The sequence below is a fragment of the Cheilinus undulatus genome, linkage group 6 (assembly GCF_018320785.1).
Source record: "Cheilinus undulatus linkage group 6, ASM1832078v1, whole genome shotgun sequence".
NCBI lineage: Eukaryota > Metazoa > Chordata > Actinopteri > Labriformes > Labridae > Cheilinus > Cheilinus undulatus.
Genome location: NC_054870.1, coordinates 25,741,911 through 25,759,304, shown reverse-complemented (window position 1 = coordinate 25,759,304; position 17,394 = coordinate 25,741,911). Strand labels below are relative to the sequence as shown.

The 17,394-nt window shown below is 37.5% G+C and overlaps 1 protein-coding gene across 2 annotated transcripts in view; it reads left to right on the top strand.

The window, feature by feature from the left end:
* The window catches only part of slc8a1b (solute carrier family 8 member 1b), a 212,397-nt gene that overhangs the window by 151,780 nt on the left and 43,223 nt on the right, over nucleotides 1-17,394 (top strand). The gene's annotated exons all lie outside the window — the stretch shown is intronic.

Below are 17,394 nucleotides of genomic sequence, written 5' to 3'. Positions count from 1 at the left end.
TCATATTTGTCTCAGAGACAATGCGGACTCTTTCATTTTCAGTGAGCTCTCCACATTTTACCATTTTGAACAGGAATGAGGAATTTCAAACTGAATTTACCTTTTCATACCCAAATTTGAACCGGCTCACTGGGCTTCTCTGAGAAGTCAGAAATGAATCAAGCATAACATTCAACCACTTAAACTCATTTTTCTGTTCAGGAATGCAAGTAAATAACTATCATTCGACATATTAATCAAGAAATAATAATGTGCTTTACTGTTTTTTCAGTTTTTTTGTAAATCAGTACATTTGAAAATTCATGGATAACAATAATAATTAGATTTTAGCATTCAAAATATCATTTTGGTTAAAGAGCTTCTACTTATTGGTGTATTAACTATTGCAGAGACATAAAAATGATTTTGGTAATTACCAATGGTGTTAATTTAGGGCAGCTGTGGCATAAACCTTACTTTGGGTGGTGGTCTAAATAAATTGGTTAAGCACTGTATTTTTTACTTGTGTCTTGAATAAGGCTGTCAAAGTTAACACGTTGATATTGTGTTAACTCAAATTTCTTTTAGCACCACAAATTTTTTGTCGCACGATTAAATGCTTTCTGCGTGCCCCTTGACCCATCCCGTAGTTTGCCACACAGGAAGCGGCACTGTCGTGATACAGTGAAAGCAAGCAGAAATGGATTAAGGACAGAGACTTTTGAATGGCAGGTTCAGCTTTCAGATCATGCAAGATAAGACTGAAGTTATTTTCTCTCATCCATTAATCCTTGATAATTGGACACCTCGTTGGGCATTAACCCTTACATGTTACATTAAGGTCAGTATCTCCATCTGTTGTCCTTATTGGGCTTGAGTTTACCATGTTATGCTCTCAGCATATTTTTTGAGCATTCAGTATCTTTGAGCTTAGTCTAGAAAATGTTTAGGACATTTTCTGTTGTTTTGGGTTGTTGACATGAACAAACATTTGCATAAAGAAAGCATTTTTGTCCACTTGTGTTGATAAGGGTATTTAAATTTTCCGAAAAAGACCAGTATGGTACATTTAGAACAGATTTTTAAAAGTGTGATTAATTTGTGATTAATCTTGAGTTAACTATGAAATTTGTGAGATTAGTCCCGATTAAAAGTTTTAGTCTATTGACAGCCCTAGTCTTGAATAAACATGTTTCTTTGGACACCTCAAGTAAATGTGGTTTACAATATATTAAGAGACATCAGTCATTTTTGACTTGTAATGAGAAAAATACACTCGCTAAGATTAGAGTTTGAGCAGTGCTGAGAATCCTGAAGCAACAGGCCAAGCAAAAGTTATAACTCTTTGGCACTTTTTTATTGAGACAACATACTAATCCGACATACTGCTGTCAGTTAATGAAATATTAAGCAGCTGCTTTGTTATCTTACAACTTGCAAAATAATTTCCACTTTAAAGCAAAGATTGTAAATGCAGGCCAGTTCTGTACCTCTTACTATAAAAAAAGTTCCACTTTAAATCATTGCACATAAAAATGCTGAAGCCTTTCACAGCTAGATAAATAGATTTATCGTGGATGGAAGAGAAATCCTTTCTGCAAATCAAAAAAGTAGCAATGAATGTTTGTTTTTTTTTTGTTTTGTTTTGTTTTGCTTTTTTTTTTTTACTTGGATTTTTGGGGGCCAATGCCGATTCCAGTAATATGGATTAAAAACTCAAAGACTGATGTATTAGCCAATTAAATGTTCACTTTTTAACAGTCTATTAATAAGTAAAACAAATAGCTGCTTCTGATCACTTCATTAAACCAAACAAGGGAATATTGGAATTTTTGCCGACATCCGATTTGCTGGTATTTGCAGATTTATTTTGCTGAGATCAATACTGATATTCAAATATATATTTCAGACCTAAAACTTCAGCCCTTTGAACACATTTTAATGTTTAAGGATGAACAAAGAAACAAACTTGAGTACTTAACACACTTTGAAGTTGTAGCCGAATGATTTATCGGTTGGGCCCCAGTACACTGTGGTATTTTAACAATGCAGTAAGCCTGACTGTAGAAGAATTGCTCAGCTTTGTTAATGTAACAGATATTTGAGTTAATTTACTATACAAAAGTGAACAGATAGGGTTAGTGCACAAAAGAAGTTGGAATATAGGAAACATTTAAGAGCAAAACTTCAGCAAAAAAAATCCGGAAAATCAGGAAACAAACAGTCCTACCATTGGACCGTCAGGCTTTTTTCAATCATGTTGTCAGCAGAAATTTATTTCACACCTTCAGACTTGAATCTGGACTGATACTAGAACATCGGCATTGAAGAGTAACGATAAAACCCAACTTTTACAAATAATATCTAAGTAGCATTGGGAGTGATTTAAATTGGTGTTCTGAAAGAGTATAACTCTGTGTCTATGTCTCAACCAGATGTCTCCCCATAACCGTTTGGTGCTGTAAGTTTTGCACCTTGACGTTACTCCTTTATTGAGGATGAAATGATGGATCTGCAACCGTCAAGCTTTCCCTCTGGAGAGCAGCAAAAGTGGCATACCAGTTATTGGTAACCTTTGCAAGCTGACTGTTGGGACACATGACTGTTGGGTCATATTGCCTGTAGCCCTTAGGGGTCCACGATCACCCCGGTGTGATTTCATCATGCATTATTTTTATCACATGACAGTATAAAAAACAAAGACACATTTTGCATTGCAATCACTTCGTGTGGAAAGCATAATCTTTAAGCTTTCTTTCAGTTTTTCTTTGATGTCAATAGGCCAGGTAAAACTGGAAATATGATCATTTTAATTTTATATAAAAATGTATGTTACACATAGGGGACAGTGGACCATGCTGTACAGGACTGGCACTGAATTCAGAATTTCAGCACATTGTAATTTCTTTTAAAAATGACAATATATATTGTTTTAAGTAATTTTTAAAAATCCATTTTATGGGTTTTTGTGTTTTTGGAGGCCCTATATCTTATACACTAAATTAAACTTATATATTAAACTTATATATAGTTTTCATTTTATAAAGTTGAGAGAGTGCTAAAAAAAAGATTAAGCCAAACATGAGCATGGTATACATTTTCTGAGTGGTTTATTTTGTCAAAAGAAAATTAACAAAATGGCAAAATAACCAGTGGACCACTAAGGGTTAATAACATCAGAGTAGGCAGGTAGACTCAGGGAAGAATGGTAAGAAATTGAAAAAAGAAAATCTGTCCAACAGTGGGAAGTCATTTCTTCTGAAGAGACTTCATAGAGAAGTTCTGACATTTGTCTTCCACGGTGCTTTTTGAGTTGTATTTATTTTATGCAAAGCCTAATATGATAGCCCACACAAGAGCACTGTTTATTGGCAGTTAAAATAGTACTTTACAGCTGGCAGTGCTGCAAGATAAAAATCAAAACCACAATCCCACTTTTTCCATATTTCTAAAGTGACTAAAGACACAGCTGCACCCTATTGGCTCGTATTTCAACAGGCCTGTTGGTTTGGGATTCAGATTGAGCACACACAGGAGCCAGTCTGCTGCTCCCTCTCTGTACCTTTTGATTTTTTTCCTCCTTTTTTTCTTCTCCTTCAGCTTCCTCTGTTCCTCAGAGATCTGTACAGAAAACTCAGTCAGAATCACACCTGTCCTCTCCTTTCTTCTGACTTCCTCTGACTCTGCCCTTTTTTCTTGTTCCCTGCTTATGCAGCCACAGATTCATCGTGCTATGAGATGTATGCAATGTTGGTGTTTTAAAATGTTGCTGCTTTCTTTAAACTGTTCACGTGCAACAAGATTCATAGAGATGAGGATATGCAGCAAGCTGTTTACTGTGACTGTGACGTGGACAGCCACCCAAAAGAAAAGACAAAGTTAAGATATCTGCTGATTTCTGCACTATGAAGGAAGGACAATATGAGAAACACCACAAAACAGTCATAGTGTCTGCACTTAGCAAAAGCCTACTATCTCCATTTGTCATGATTATGATTTTTTTTTTTCATAAATCAGTGCCAAGGGTAATTTTTCTATTTCAATTTTTTCAGAAATTTTTAAACAAAAGAAGTGTCAAGCATAATTTTGCCTGTGAGAATTCAGTGTTAAATAATGTGAAAAAGACAGTTTTTTTCTTTCATTTCTGAAAAGTAGTGATTTTGGAGACAGGAAGTTTTGGACCAGCGTCGACAATATTAAATAAAAACTCATAAACATGGATGATAAAAGTGCTGAAATGTACAGTCTAATAATAGCTTTAATGTTGCAAAATTATTATTCTCATAAGATATAAATCAATAGTGAAATATTTAATTTGTGATATAATCAGTTGATTCATTTGTGATACACAAAATTAGTTTCAAATCCTTTTATTTCAATATTTCAAAACATTTATTTTTAACAAATATTTAGTATTATCTCTAAAATTCTTTTGAGATTAGTTTAAAGGACTGTAAATTATAGCATTTAAATGAATTTTGAAATTAGTTTTTGCACCTTTTGCACAAAAAATAATAAATCTTCATGTTTGTGTTTCTAATGACGAATTACACCACATTCCACATTATTATGCAAATGACATTTTCTCTTATTTTCCAAAAGATTAAGACGAATGACAGTCAAAACATTTTTCAAGTCACCAGCTGTTACAGCATAATTCAAAATGTTTTTGAACAAACTTTATAATGATAACAATTATTACCTCTGCCAAGGAGGTTATGTGATTGGGTGGGTTGGTTGGTTGGTTAGTTAGTTCGTTTGTTTGTTTGTTCGTTTGTTTGTTCGTTTGTTTGATAGCAACATTACTCAAAAAGTTATGGACAGATTTTGATGAAATTTTCAGGAAATGTCAGGAATGGCATAAGGAAGAACCGATTAGATTTTGGGAGTGATTCAGATCACCATCTGGATCCAGGAATTTTTTAAAGGATTCTGTACTATTGGGAGATAGGGCTAATAGCAGAGGTCTGTGCTCTCCTAGTGCTTTTCTAGTTTTTTTTTTTTTTTTTTAATAAAAACCTTAAAATGCACTTTTCCACATTATTAAGCACAACAGAGTTTCAAAAGATTTTATAGGTTGTAAAGAACTGAAAATGGTCATTCATTGAATTTTCAGCATTAGGAGGTCATTTTTACTAAAATCAAAAGCTATTTCAATCAAAAACATCTTAACAGGCCAAGTTACATGTTAACATAGGACCTCTTGAAAACTTGTGAGTTTTTGGAGAGTTTCTGCTTGAATTTCTTTGCAGGATGTCAGAATAACCTCCCAGAGCTGCTGTTTTGATGTGAACTGCCTCCCACCCTCATAGATCTTTATCTTGGGGATGCTCCAAAGGTTCTCAGTAGTGTTGAGGTCAGGGGAGGATTGGGGCCACTCCATGAGTTTCTCTCCTGTTATGCCCATAGCAGCCAATGACACAGAGCTATTCTTTGCAACATGAGATGGTGCATTGTCATGCATGAAGAAAATTTTGCTACAGAAGGCACTGCTCTTCTTTTTGTACCATGGAAGAAAGTGGTCAGTCAGAAACTCTGACATGGTGGCCATCCACCACCCAACCACTACCCCTCCATCTGGACCATCCAGGGTTGCACGGCACTCATCAGTCAACAACACTGTTTGAAAATGAGTCTTTATGTATTTCTGGGCCCACTGCAACCATTTCTGCTTGTGAGCATTGGTTAGGGGTGGCTGAATAGTAGATTAATGCATGACTGCAAGCCTCTGGAGGATCCTAAACCTTGAGGTTGGTGGGACTCCAGAGGCACCAGCAGCTTCAAATACCTGTTTGCTGTTTTGTAATGGCATTTTAGCAGCTGTTCTCTTAATCTGATGTATTTGTCCGTCAGAAACCTTCCTCATTATACCTTTAACTGCATGAACCCATCTGTGCTCTGGATCAGCCACAAATTTCTTCACAGTATGATGATCGCGCTTAAGTTTTATTGAAATATCTAATGTTTTCATTCCTTGTCCAAGGCATTACACTATTTGACACTTTTCGGCAGCAGAGAGATCCTTTTTCTTTCCCATAGTGCTTAAAACCTGTGGCCTGCTTAATAATGTGGAATATTGCATTTTGAGGTTTTTATTTTTAAAAAAATAATGTTTATCATTATGAAGTTTGTTCAAAAACATTTGAATTATGCTCTAACGGCTGATGACTTGAAAAATAATCTGACTGTCATTTGCATTAATATTTAGGGAAAACAAGAGAAAAATGTAATTTGCATAATAATGTGGAACGCGGTGTAATTCGTCATATAGAGATAGGTAGCAACAGCCTTTTTTGATATTCTGTTTCCTTTTTCATCGAAGTAAAACTTCAGCTAACACAGTTCCAAGACCTTATTGTCAGCCTTTATCCCAAAATATAGAAAAAAAAAATCAATGATTAAAAAAAAAAAAAAAAAAAAAAAAAAAAAAACAGACTCTGGACTGTAAGGTGATGATCTTCAGCACATTCACTCACACCTGCAGTACACACATACATATCTATAAGCTAGTGCAAGTTTAAGTCAATATACACTTGCACTAGCATGCACAAATATACATGTATGGACTTGTAGTCAAGTATGGAGGCCATAAAGATCAGTACAGGGATAATTTAACACACTGAGAATCACCACAATGTTCCATAAAACACACTCATTACACACACAGCCTCTAAACTGTGTGTTTGTCAGTCTATTTATCCTGGAGGTGTGTTTGATCTGACGACTGTGACAATGTGATATCAGCCCTCGTCTTTGATCCCCTCATCACTTTAAACACCACTGATGCACACTGCCATTAGCACACTGATAGCACTGCTCCATCCCTCAGTGTACATTTGAGAGAGAGAGAGGAGCAGAGACTTTTTAAAGAAACGACCCACCTCAGTTGTCGAGAGTAAAGAGCACCTTCAGATAACGGCCTGATCCTGATTTATCCCAAACTTCAACCACAGTAGCGTGTGTTTGATTTGTAGACTGTTTCAATTAAGACTATTTTTGCTATACTTTCAAAGTTAGTTTCACAAAAATGTTAAGTGTTTTCCTGCATGTCCATCTATTTGACATTAGGTTGTCATAGAAACTAATTGAAACGAGCTTTGGTAAGAAAATTATGTTAAATAAAATGAACACAATAAGGCATGTCTACAACTACAGGGTCAATTCAAAGCAGCTGTCAAACAAATTATGCAAACCTCCTTGTTTTGTAAAATGTACAACCCCATTTCCAAAAAAGTTGGGGCACTGTGTAAATTTATTCCCAGTAGACCATTAATAACACTTCAAATGTTGTAACCTGAGACATTTTACCATTTCATGAAAAAAAATAGCTCATGTTGTATTTGATGGCAGCAACACATCTCAATAAAGTAGGGACAGCCTTTTGTTGCCCTGTCCCTACTTTATTGAGATGAAGCACATCGACCCAACTTTTTTGGAACTGGAGTTGTAATATAATTACACAAGGAAAGGAGACAATGAAAATCCTGATCAGAGACAAATCAAGGAGATTATGTGCAAACACCTTGATTACTGCTTCAGTTGCATTAACTTGAACCATTTAGGTGACTGTAATTTGTTACATTATGTTGTTAAAGAAGGTTTAGCTACAGCAACAGGCAAGTTAGTGGTCTCTCTGGGGAGAAAAAAAGCTTTTGAACCTTTTGTTCTTCATCTTTATTGATATACTGTCTTTGGAAATGTTTTATATAGAATTTATTTTTGCCTGATTTGAAAATAAACTTTCTCCCATGACAGCCATGAGCCATCATAACTAATAGCTCATGAGATAAAAACAAACCTGCTGTCAGCTTTGTACATTTTTAGACGATGAAAGGCATTTCTAAATTATTTTCAGTGTATAAAGGATAACTTCCCTCTTTATAGGATGTAACATTGCTGTTTGAGGATTATTCCTATTTTATTGCATAAGGGATGATGCAAACCGAGAGAGCTGTTATCACAGAATGGACCCTCTGCAGGGTGAGATATTAACACATTCTAAGTAGAGATTGGTATCTTTATGAAGCAACTGGCATAATGATAGTTATTTTTGCATTTGAAATCCAAATCCTCCTTTCCTGTTAGTACTTTAAAGGGTCGTACTTAAAATAGACTAACTCCTCCCACAAAGAGAGAACTGCAGTGGATTTTGCTACTTAGAAATGATTTGTTCAATACTTTTTGGCTCAATCCTCACAATTCAAATAGTTTTTTAAACATCCTACCCCAGAGACTGCAGCTACAAACCAACTTAAAAAAGAAGTTATGTTCTCACTTTAATGATGATTAAGGTTTGAGTTGTGCCGTCAGATATAAACTCCAAAATGCAGATGTAACATTCAAGTCATGTAAGGAAGATGAAACACAGTAAGCTTTTTTGTTTTTGAATCCTGTAGGCTCTGTTTCATCCACTTTCATCCATCTACTGCAACTTCAAATATTAGCAAAGTGCCTCTGAGCTAGAAAAAGAGCCTGATAAGATTTCCTTCTTTGTTGTGTTGTTTCGTTTCTTCATTTCGCTGTAAGCAAAGGAGGTTGACAGGAGTAATGTGCCGACTTAACAAGCTCCGGATCTGACGTTTTCTGATATGAGGATATTTGTGCGCTGTACAGTTAGAGAGAAGTGAGAGGAGAGTGCAGTTTAGTTGTTTCTCTCGCAGCTGTTTGACCTTACTAAGAGCAGGAATGGTGTGAATGAGTAGCAAGGCTTTTACTGGGAGCAGCACTCAGTGGTTTGGGGCAAATGCTACTAATGTGATAACACACGGCTTAGAATATTCACGACTTCAAGGGAATGTGAGCTGAGTTAAAAGTTTGAGAGCAAAGGGTCAGGGTTGACACAGACAACTTAAGTTTGGATTGAAGTTGAAGAGGAAGAAAATGCATATTTTTTTTTATTCCAGAAGAGATATTCAGTTTTCAGTTTTTTCCCCAAACGTCCAATATACACATAGACCAGGACACATACACATGTACATCACAATTCTATGGGCATGCTCTAATGGAGGCAAGACTTTAAGAATATTTTATTTTACAAATTTCAATGAAAGAGAAATGTGAAATGTCTTTTGCGATTAGACTCCACTGTAATTAATTCATGTACTTGATGAGGTAGTGAGGCATACAACAGGAATAGGATACACCTCTATGGAGTAAACACTGCTGGTGTGTTAATGAGGGATGCAGGATCAGATGACAAGTAGACTTCTGAGGAGCTGGACTGGGAAACCAGTGAGGTGGCTTGGAGGAGGAGGCTGAGGTAGGATGAGTTGAGCAGAAGACCTATGAGGATCTGGACTGCAGGAGAGAGCATGACAGATTTAAAATATGACAGGTACATAATGCGCATGTTTAAATGCACTCTGAGTTTACTTTTAGAGCTTCATGTGACCATTAAAATGATCTCCTTTGTCAGGGTTAGTGAGGCCAAATGACCAAAAGATATTGGAGTTATGCTTGACTTGCTTCTTAGTTCAGGCTCCTTATGCTTAGAAATATAGTTGATATATCAATAAATAAAACCCCTCACAAAATAGATGAGACAAACAGTTGTGCTGCATGAGACTGTGGTGTATGAAAAGCTGTGGTAAATAAATGATGAAGTGAATGATGTAGTCAAGTCAAAATTTATCTATACAGCACATTTTAAACAACCTCAGTTGACAAAAGTGCTGCACAGGCTTAATAATACCAAATAAGAATAAGAAGGCAATAAAACACATTAAAAGGTTAAGAAACAATAGAAATAAAAGAGAAAATAATAAGATGCCAAAGCTCAACTTGAATTAAAAGCCAGTTCAGACAGACGAGTCATAACCAAGGACATAAAGTTTTTAATAGATTGAGTAGTTATAATATTTTGGGGTTAACTGTTCCACAGTCTTGGAGCAGCCACCATAAATGCTCTGTCACCTCTGGTTTTCAGCCTGTAACATGGAACATCTAAGAACATCTGATGTGTTGACCACAATGCTCTGATTGAAGCATGATGGCTCAGCAACTCAGACAAGTGTTGTGGAGCTACCCCATGCAATGTTTTAAGAACCAGCAAAATAATCTTAAAGTGAATCCTGACGCTGACAGGAAGCCAGTGGAGGGAAGCTAACACTGGTGTGATATGATCATGTCTTCTCTTTCCTGTCAGAAGACAAGTGGCAGCATTTTAGACCAGCTACTGATGATTCAGCAAGGACTAGACAGTGCTAACCGATTGCAACAGTCCAAGCAAAACGTTCTAAACATGTGAATAGCCCGTTCAAACTTATTTGAGGGGAGATAGGGCTTTATCTTCCCTAGAGGTCGCAGCTTGAAGAAAAACTAGTTCTTACCACGGACAATGTTGGTCAAATTCAATGTAACAGTTTTTTCATTTGGCCAAAACCGGCAGGGTTTAGACAACAAGGTTCAGTGCATGCAGTTACACAGCAAATACGTCTGATTCTGATTTTGAACATGTTCAGACAAAAAAGGAAAAACACACACGGCCTGTACACGTTATCCACACCCCAAACCAGGTGGCGGTAGTGCTCGAACCTGTTGCTAGCAGCTAGTTAACAACAAACAAAAAAAAAAATAGGCGCAACAAAACAGACAAAGATGAAATGGTACCTACAGTAGCATAAACAGCTATGAGATGTTGAAGTGAATGGATTTGCTCCATTAGCTGCTTATTCTGTGTAGATAATCGAGCTTAAAGAAGCTATGTATCTACATTATCCGCCTAGCTTTAGCTATGGTTGCCAAAGCTCACAAAGCTAAAGCTAACTTAGCTATAGATAACAAAGCTACACAGCTTGTAGCTATGTAGCTAATAATGCTAAAGCTAAGCTCACAAAGCAGTTATGTAAGCTATATTAGTACATTAGCTTTTAGCTACATTTGCAAAAGCTCATATTGTTAAAGCTAACGGAGCTATATTGGCTTGAATCCTTACGTAGCTAGCATTGTTATGTTATTTTTAGCTAAAGCCAACAAAGCTAAAGCAGCAAGTCACTGTTTGTGGATCTTCCCCTAAAACTGAATCCTGCTTAACTTAATACCGGATTTGACCTCTGACCTTTTTTCTGTTTCATGTATGATGTTTTTTTTTTTTTAGTTTGTAATGTTTGTTATGTGGTTATTTCATGAATGTAACTGCCAGTCTTTATGATTATGTTGAATTTAAAACACAATCTAAAGGGGCGTAGGTGGCCTAGTGGTTTAAGGCGCCCCATGTACGCAGTGGCCCGGGTTCAAATCCAGCCTGTGGCACTTTCCCACATGTCTCTCCCCCTCTCTCTTGTCCCTGTTTTCAGTTCTATCCACTGTCCTCCGCTGCCATTAAAGGCATAAAATGTCTAAAAATAAATCTTAGAAAAAAACACACAATCTAAACTGGAAGAAAGAAACTGGACAATTGTGACATTTCCTTTCTGAGATCTACAGAGGCCTTCAATTCAAAGTTATCAAGGTTACTTTGAAAAATAAATGGAGGATATCCATGCTATTTTTCTATTGCAACTGAAAGACATCTAATATATTGGCATTTATTGCACTGATTTTTTGTATGTGTTATCTCCCCCACCATACTGTAATCTGGACAAGCAGTCCCTATTAGATATCAGCGTTATAGTGATAGTTTTCATTTATAATTTGAATTAAGCCAGCAGTTCCCACACATCTGCTTGCCTACAAATTATAATTGACAAAAGAAAATGCATCTACACAGCTGTTACAATATCTTATTAGTTCAGGAGAGAATAAAATGGCTTTTGCTCTACATTTCCATCAACCTACCTACTCCTCCTTTATTTCTGGCCCAGTTTTTCCTCATGTCCCTAAAACACCTTTCAACTACCTGCAGAGAGCAGGTGTGAACTTGTTTCCAGCCTGTTCTTGTTTGCGCAGGTGGGTGGATATGTAGTATTTGCAGGTTGAGACAGTGTTTTTCTGGAGGTTAAAGCTAAATCCACTGGAGGCTGTTAGAAGTTTCCGGATGGCCCTGTGATATTGCAGGTTTTTGACTCGGTTCAGAGGAGCCTCAGGACAGCAGGAGGCAGAGGAGAGTTCACTGAAGCCTGTGAACCCCCGTCAGTCATCCGAGCGGGAGACAGTGCAGCGTGAGGAAGAGGACAGTGCTGAGAGGGAAACCAGCTGAAAACACAAGCGCCCCACAGAGGGTCATAACCCCTACGTCCTAATATACACATACACGAATACACACATAGAAATGCAAGGACATGCAAAATATGCACTCAGGGAGATACAAAAATGGCAACATGTTACAACACAGATGCATTAACCCCTGTAGCCCATAGAGTGCACCAGTAAAAATTTCCCAACATTGTCCAGGAGGGTCAGTAAGTGTGCTCACAAATGGTCGAATCTGTTCACCCTGACTTAATGTAGACTTTTCGCAGCTTAGAAGAAAGTCTGTGTCTAATGAGGGGGAGCCAATGTGTGAACCCAGCAGGTAATATTCTGAAACACTTACCACAAGTGAGTGAGCAGGGCGATGATGTTCCTGTTGAGTGGAGTTTCATCAGTTTATACTCTTCCCAACTCACCTCTGGTGCCTCTGTTGGGTGTTTTACTTTTGTTTGTACTGCAAAAACCAGATTTTTTTTGCCTTCTTATTATTGGTAAGACCCTGAGTCTAACCCTGACAGGATCAGAAGAGCAGGGGTGGGAAGGGTCAGCTGCCTGATACAGTAATAGCAACAGCTTCTTTTTGGGCACCTGGTGCACTTTCCAGAGCCTGATCCAGCTCACTACATACTTGGTGCCCAGGACCAGGTGGGCTGAGCCACATGCAAGTGGCAGCCGCATGCATCATTGAGAGGGCAGCAGGGAAGATACCTGGAGAGATGGGGTGTGGGCCTTGGCACGGGCCTATACAATGGCCATCAGGAGGCCAGAGCAGTACAGGACCAAGGCTGGCCTAGCGAAGTGCCAGAGCAGCATATGCTCCCATTCCTGACATGACTTTTGTTTCAAACATAGAGCATTTCAAAGTCTTTTACATAGTTAAAAAGGAAATTGCAAATATATAAATGCTTCTTTGAGGTATTCTCAGAAATATAAGCCATAATTGTCCCCAAAAAGTTGGGACATGCTGTTAAATGTGAAATTTAAGAACAAAAATAAAATAAAGATAGTTCTATTCAACCTGAATTAAACTGAAAACAGAACAGAGATAAGGTATTTTGTTTTCAAGCGTATCACCTTTTTTTTTTTTAACACATTTTGATTTTGTTGTCTACAACATGTTGCACATGACCTCACTGCATCAACAAGTTAAGGCCTTACCATGCAAAGTGAAAGCCATCCATCAACAACACCCAGAGGTGCTGCCAACCTTTCTGGGCTAGAGCTCATCTGAGATGAATTGACCTAAAGCAGAAAACTGTGCTGTGGTTTGACAGGTCTATATCTGTGGGGGGAAAAAAAGGTCCTTTGTGCTAAAAAGGAGGAGAAGTATTGGGATTATTCTGAACACAAGTCCAGAAGTCAGTATGTGTGATTATGTAGAGGTGTATTAGTGCCCATGGCATGGGTAACTTAAACATCTTTTAATGCCTATTGATAATGAGGAGCAACATATGCTTCCATCCAGATGACATCCCTGCTTATTTCAGCTAGACAATGTCAAGCAACAGTCTGCATGAGAAAGACAGTCTATTTTTCCAAATTATAAAAATTGTGGTCAGTTTTATCTTAAGTATCTTGTATTTGTGCTGTATTTATTTGTAAATAGGTTGAAAATGATTTGAAGATTACTGATCTCTATTTCACTCACACTTAACACAACATCCCAACTTATTCCCCCACTTGTAAGCGCTTACATTGGTTTCTTTTGTGTGGTCATAATAAGCTTGGGCCTGAACATTTTCAGCATTTTCTATGTAAAAGGAGAATATAAATACTGCATTTGCATGTGTGAATATGTGTCAGAGTATATTCAACAAGAACATCCTCTTGTCCGTAATTAATTATGAAAAAGTACATAATGATAATTCCTGGCTTTGATTAAGACCATGCATGTGTCAGAACAACATGAATTAATGGGAGACATAATACTCTGATTATGATGCCAGTGCTTGCTAACATTAAAGCCTCTTCATTTTTGCTTTAATCAGGAGAATACACATTAGTATACATCTTTCAGTGTATGAAGCAACCAAACTCTCCTTAATGATGTTTACAGTAGTAAACAACATATTAACACGTTTAATGAGCATTATTAAGGGTCATTAGTCATTACAAATCACCAGATAGAGTAAGTGTGTGTTCATGCGTGTCATAACTGCAATCATTTGCACATATATGCAACTTAGATATGAGCTGATTGATGATTATTGGAAACTAATGGTGTTCTTTTGTTTGTTTTATTGATTTGATTAAGAAGGATTCAAATATAAATCTCTTTCCATCTCTTCTTTGTCTTTTTATACTTGTTTTTCCTTTCAGCTCCACTTATCATTTCTATATTGTTTATCTTTGAATGTTTATTCCTCCTCTTTTTTACTTCCTTTTCCTCCTTATTTACCTTCTGGTTCCTCTTTCCTCCTCTTCTCTCTTCCTTGTTTATTTTCATCCTCTCATCTCCTCCTTATTCCTTTACTTCTTCCTCTTCACCTGCATTTACAAGCTGCCATACTTTTTTCCATTCATCGTGTCCCTACTCTCCCATATCTCCCTCCTCATTTATGGGTTTATCGGCTTCTCCTCCTCCTCTTCAAACCTCCTTCTTTCCCGTTTTTCCCTCCTCTCCTCCCCAGTGGACAGACAAAACCAGTTAAAAGATCCATTTGTGTTTTCTCCTCTCCTCTGCTCCTATTCTGTCTTCCCCTGTGGGACTCTCCATAAGTGTGACAGCATAACTTTCCCTCCTCTTGCTCCTCCCTCTGCCTCCCCCTCCTCCCCCTCTCGTCCCCCGCTGTACTATTTAATCCTGTCAAACACCGTGTCTTCTCCTGCCCCCCTTTTCTCTCTCCTGTCGTATTTCTCCTTACATCTGCCCGTCTCCTCTTTGACACGGCGCAGAAGTTTCTCCCCTCTGCTCCTCCTCTTGTCTTTATATGATGACAGTTTGCAAAGATGCCTCCCCTCCCCTCGTACTCTCCTCTCTCTTCTGAAGGAACCTAAATCTATCAAACATGACAGGATGTTAAAGTCCTCTACTCTTCTCTCTCCTCTCTGTCGATTGTTCTTTCTATCTCTTTCCCTATTTTTTCTTATTCTATGGAGCCCGTTTTTCTCCTTCAGTCATCTTTCATCACTTCTGTGTAACTCAAGACGCCATCAAAGTATGAGAAGGTGTGAAAGCATACCTAGCAGCAACACATAGTAGCTATGTTTAAATTTGCAACATTGATTCAGTCATGGATGCTAAGTGATCCTTTTATGATGTGTGTATACATGCACCAAGCATTTAATGAGAATAAAAGCATTTAGTCATGCACAGAGCTGTCCTACCAGTATCATATATCAGAAACAGCAGAAGAAGCTGTTCCTTCCTATTAAACTAAATGAAAAATCTGATCTAACTTGAAACAAATTGATCTCTGTTCAGTATTAACTGCTCAACAAAGTGAACATTAGCAGCAGTCAATGATGCACTCAGATATTAATAAAGTAAAATAAGTCGATCACATGTTTCTGTTAAAGGGCAATAACAAATAGTTTTGTATAAAAGTTTGATTGTTTTTCTTTATGTCCTGCTATGTGTTCATTTTCCTGTTATTCTTTTCAGCTTAGTTTTTGGTAAGCATGTTTCCTAATTACACATACTCCATGTCTGCAGCAGTCCAGCTGTTTTGTGCCAATCAGGAGCCCACATTCTCTCTGGTGTTTGTGTTATTCAGGGGGAGTGACATAATTATCTATCAAGATTATTCCATTTTCAAAAGTCAAAATCAAGTTCATCTATCTGTCCCTAAATGGTGGAGCTACACACACAATAGAAACACTGCAAAACAGTTCTCAGCTCGGCACAGACATTGTGGATTGGAGCTTTTCAAGATGGATTTGCCTGACGACAGCCTGGTATATCCATCTGCTTTACAAGGTTACCCTCTTTTGCCCTTACACCATTGTCACTTAAATTTTAAAGTTCTAAATTTCTGATTAAGCTCATTTATTGTGGTTCAGATTGAGGTCATATAATGAAGGAAGCAGTGATGAAGAATTACCTCTGATAGAGTGATTTAAGGTGGAGGGTGCACTCATTAGGAAGGGCAGCAGGATATAACAAAGATGAAAGGATCCACATTAGAAACAAATGCTGGCTAGAAAATGTTATGATAATTTCTCAACAATCCTCTTTTCAGAGGTGGTGGCAGACAAAGCAGATTAGAAGCAGTGCTCTTAGATTGAAGAGAAACGTATGACTCCATATACAGACATCACTAATAGTCCATGCACTGACTCATCAGTTCACTGTGAAAAAACCGAGGCAGCAGCATTAAAGTGACAGCTATGTTACAAAGGTTGAAAACTCAATACGTTCACTGCTCTCTGCTGCCTTTTCACTGAAGCTCATTTGAATTAAAACTATATCAGGACACTGGAGTGGAGGAAGAAGTAAGAAATGAGGAATACTAATTTAAGACTTTGAGGAGGAAGAGGATGAGATGATAAGAGCTAGATAAAAGGAAAAAGATTAAGAAGAGGGAAAGTTATCTAACAAGGAGACTGATATTTTAGGATAATGTAGATTATGTCCACATGCGTTTAAAGATTCATTTGAAAGTGGTTATAGTAAAACAGGGCCAGATTTGGAGAAAAATCTAGATATACTGCCCTCCCAGTTAGAAACAATGTTTGTGTGTATGTGCTTTGGCTGTAAATCACATCCAGTTGAGCTGAATTGAAATGAGCTGCAGAGGAGCAGAGAGGAAGACACTAGAGGGGAGAAAAATCAAAATGATAAATGGTTGAGACAGCAGCTCTGACAGGAAGCAGCATCTTACCCTGAAACACTCAACCTCTGTCAGGTCCATTCACGCACGCACAACCGCACCATTAGCGGCTTCCACACAGGGAGGAGAGAGCAGGTAGAAGGATGCTGCCAGGTCAATCCATGTGAGGTGAAGTGTAGGCTGCTAATTAAGTTCATTACATCACCGTTATATAGTGATGATGTGTGTTTACAGATGTGTGAATCCAACATGTCTGTAGGGACACTGTGAAGGCTGTGTGACTCAAAGAGAAATTCTTCTCTTTGCATGGATTTCAGAGCTAAACACATAATCAAACTCATTATTTAAAGGGGAAAATTATTTAAGATATTCAGAGCTTTTAACCTTCATAATTTATTTCTAACAAACCAGTACAGGCTGAAGGCCATTTGATAGCACACTGCAAAAAGAATTATGCTAACTTGTCAGTCAGGGTCAGTTTTACTGAATGTAATGTGATAGTCATAGCTCAATA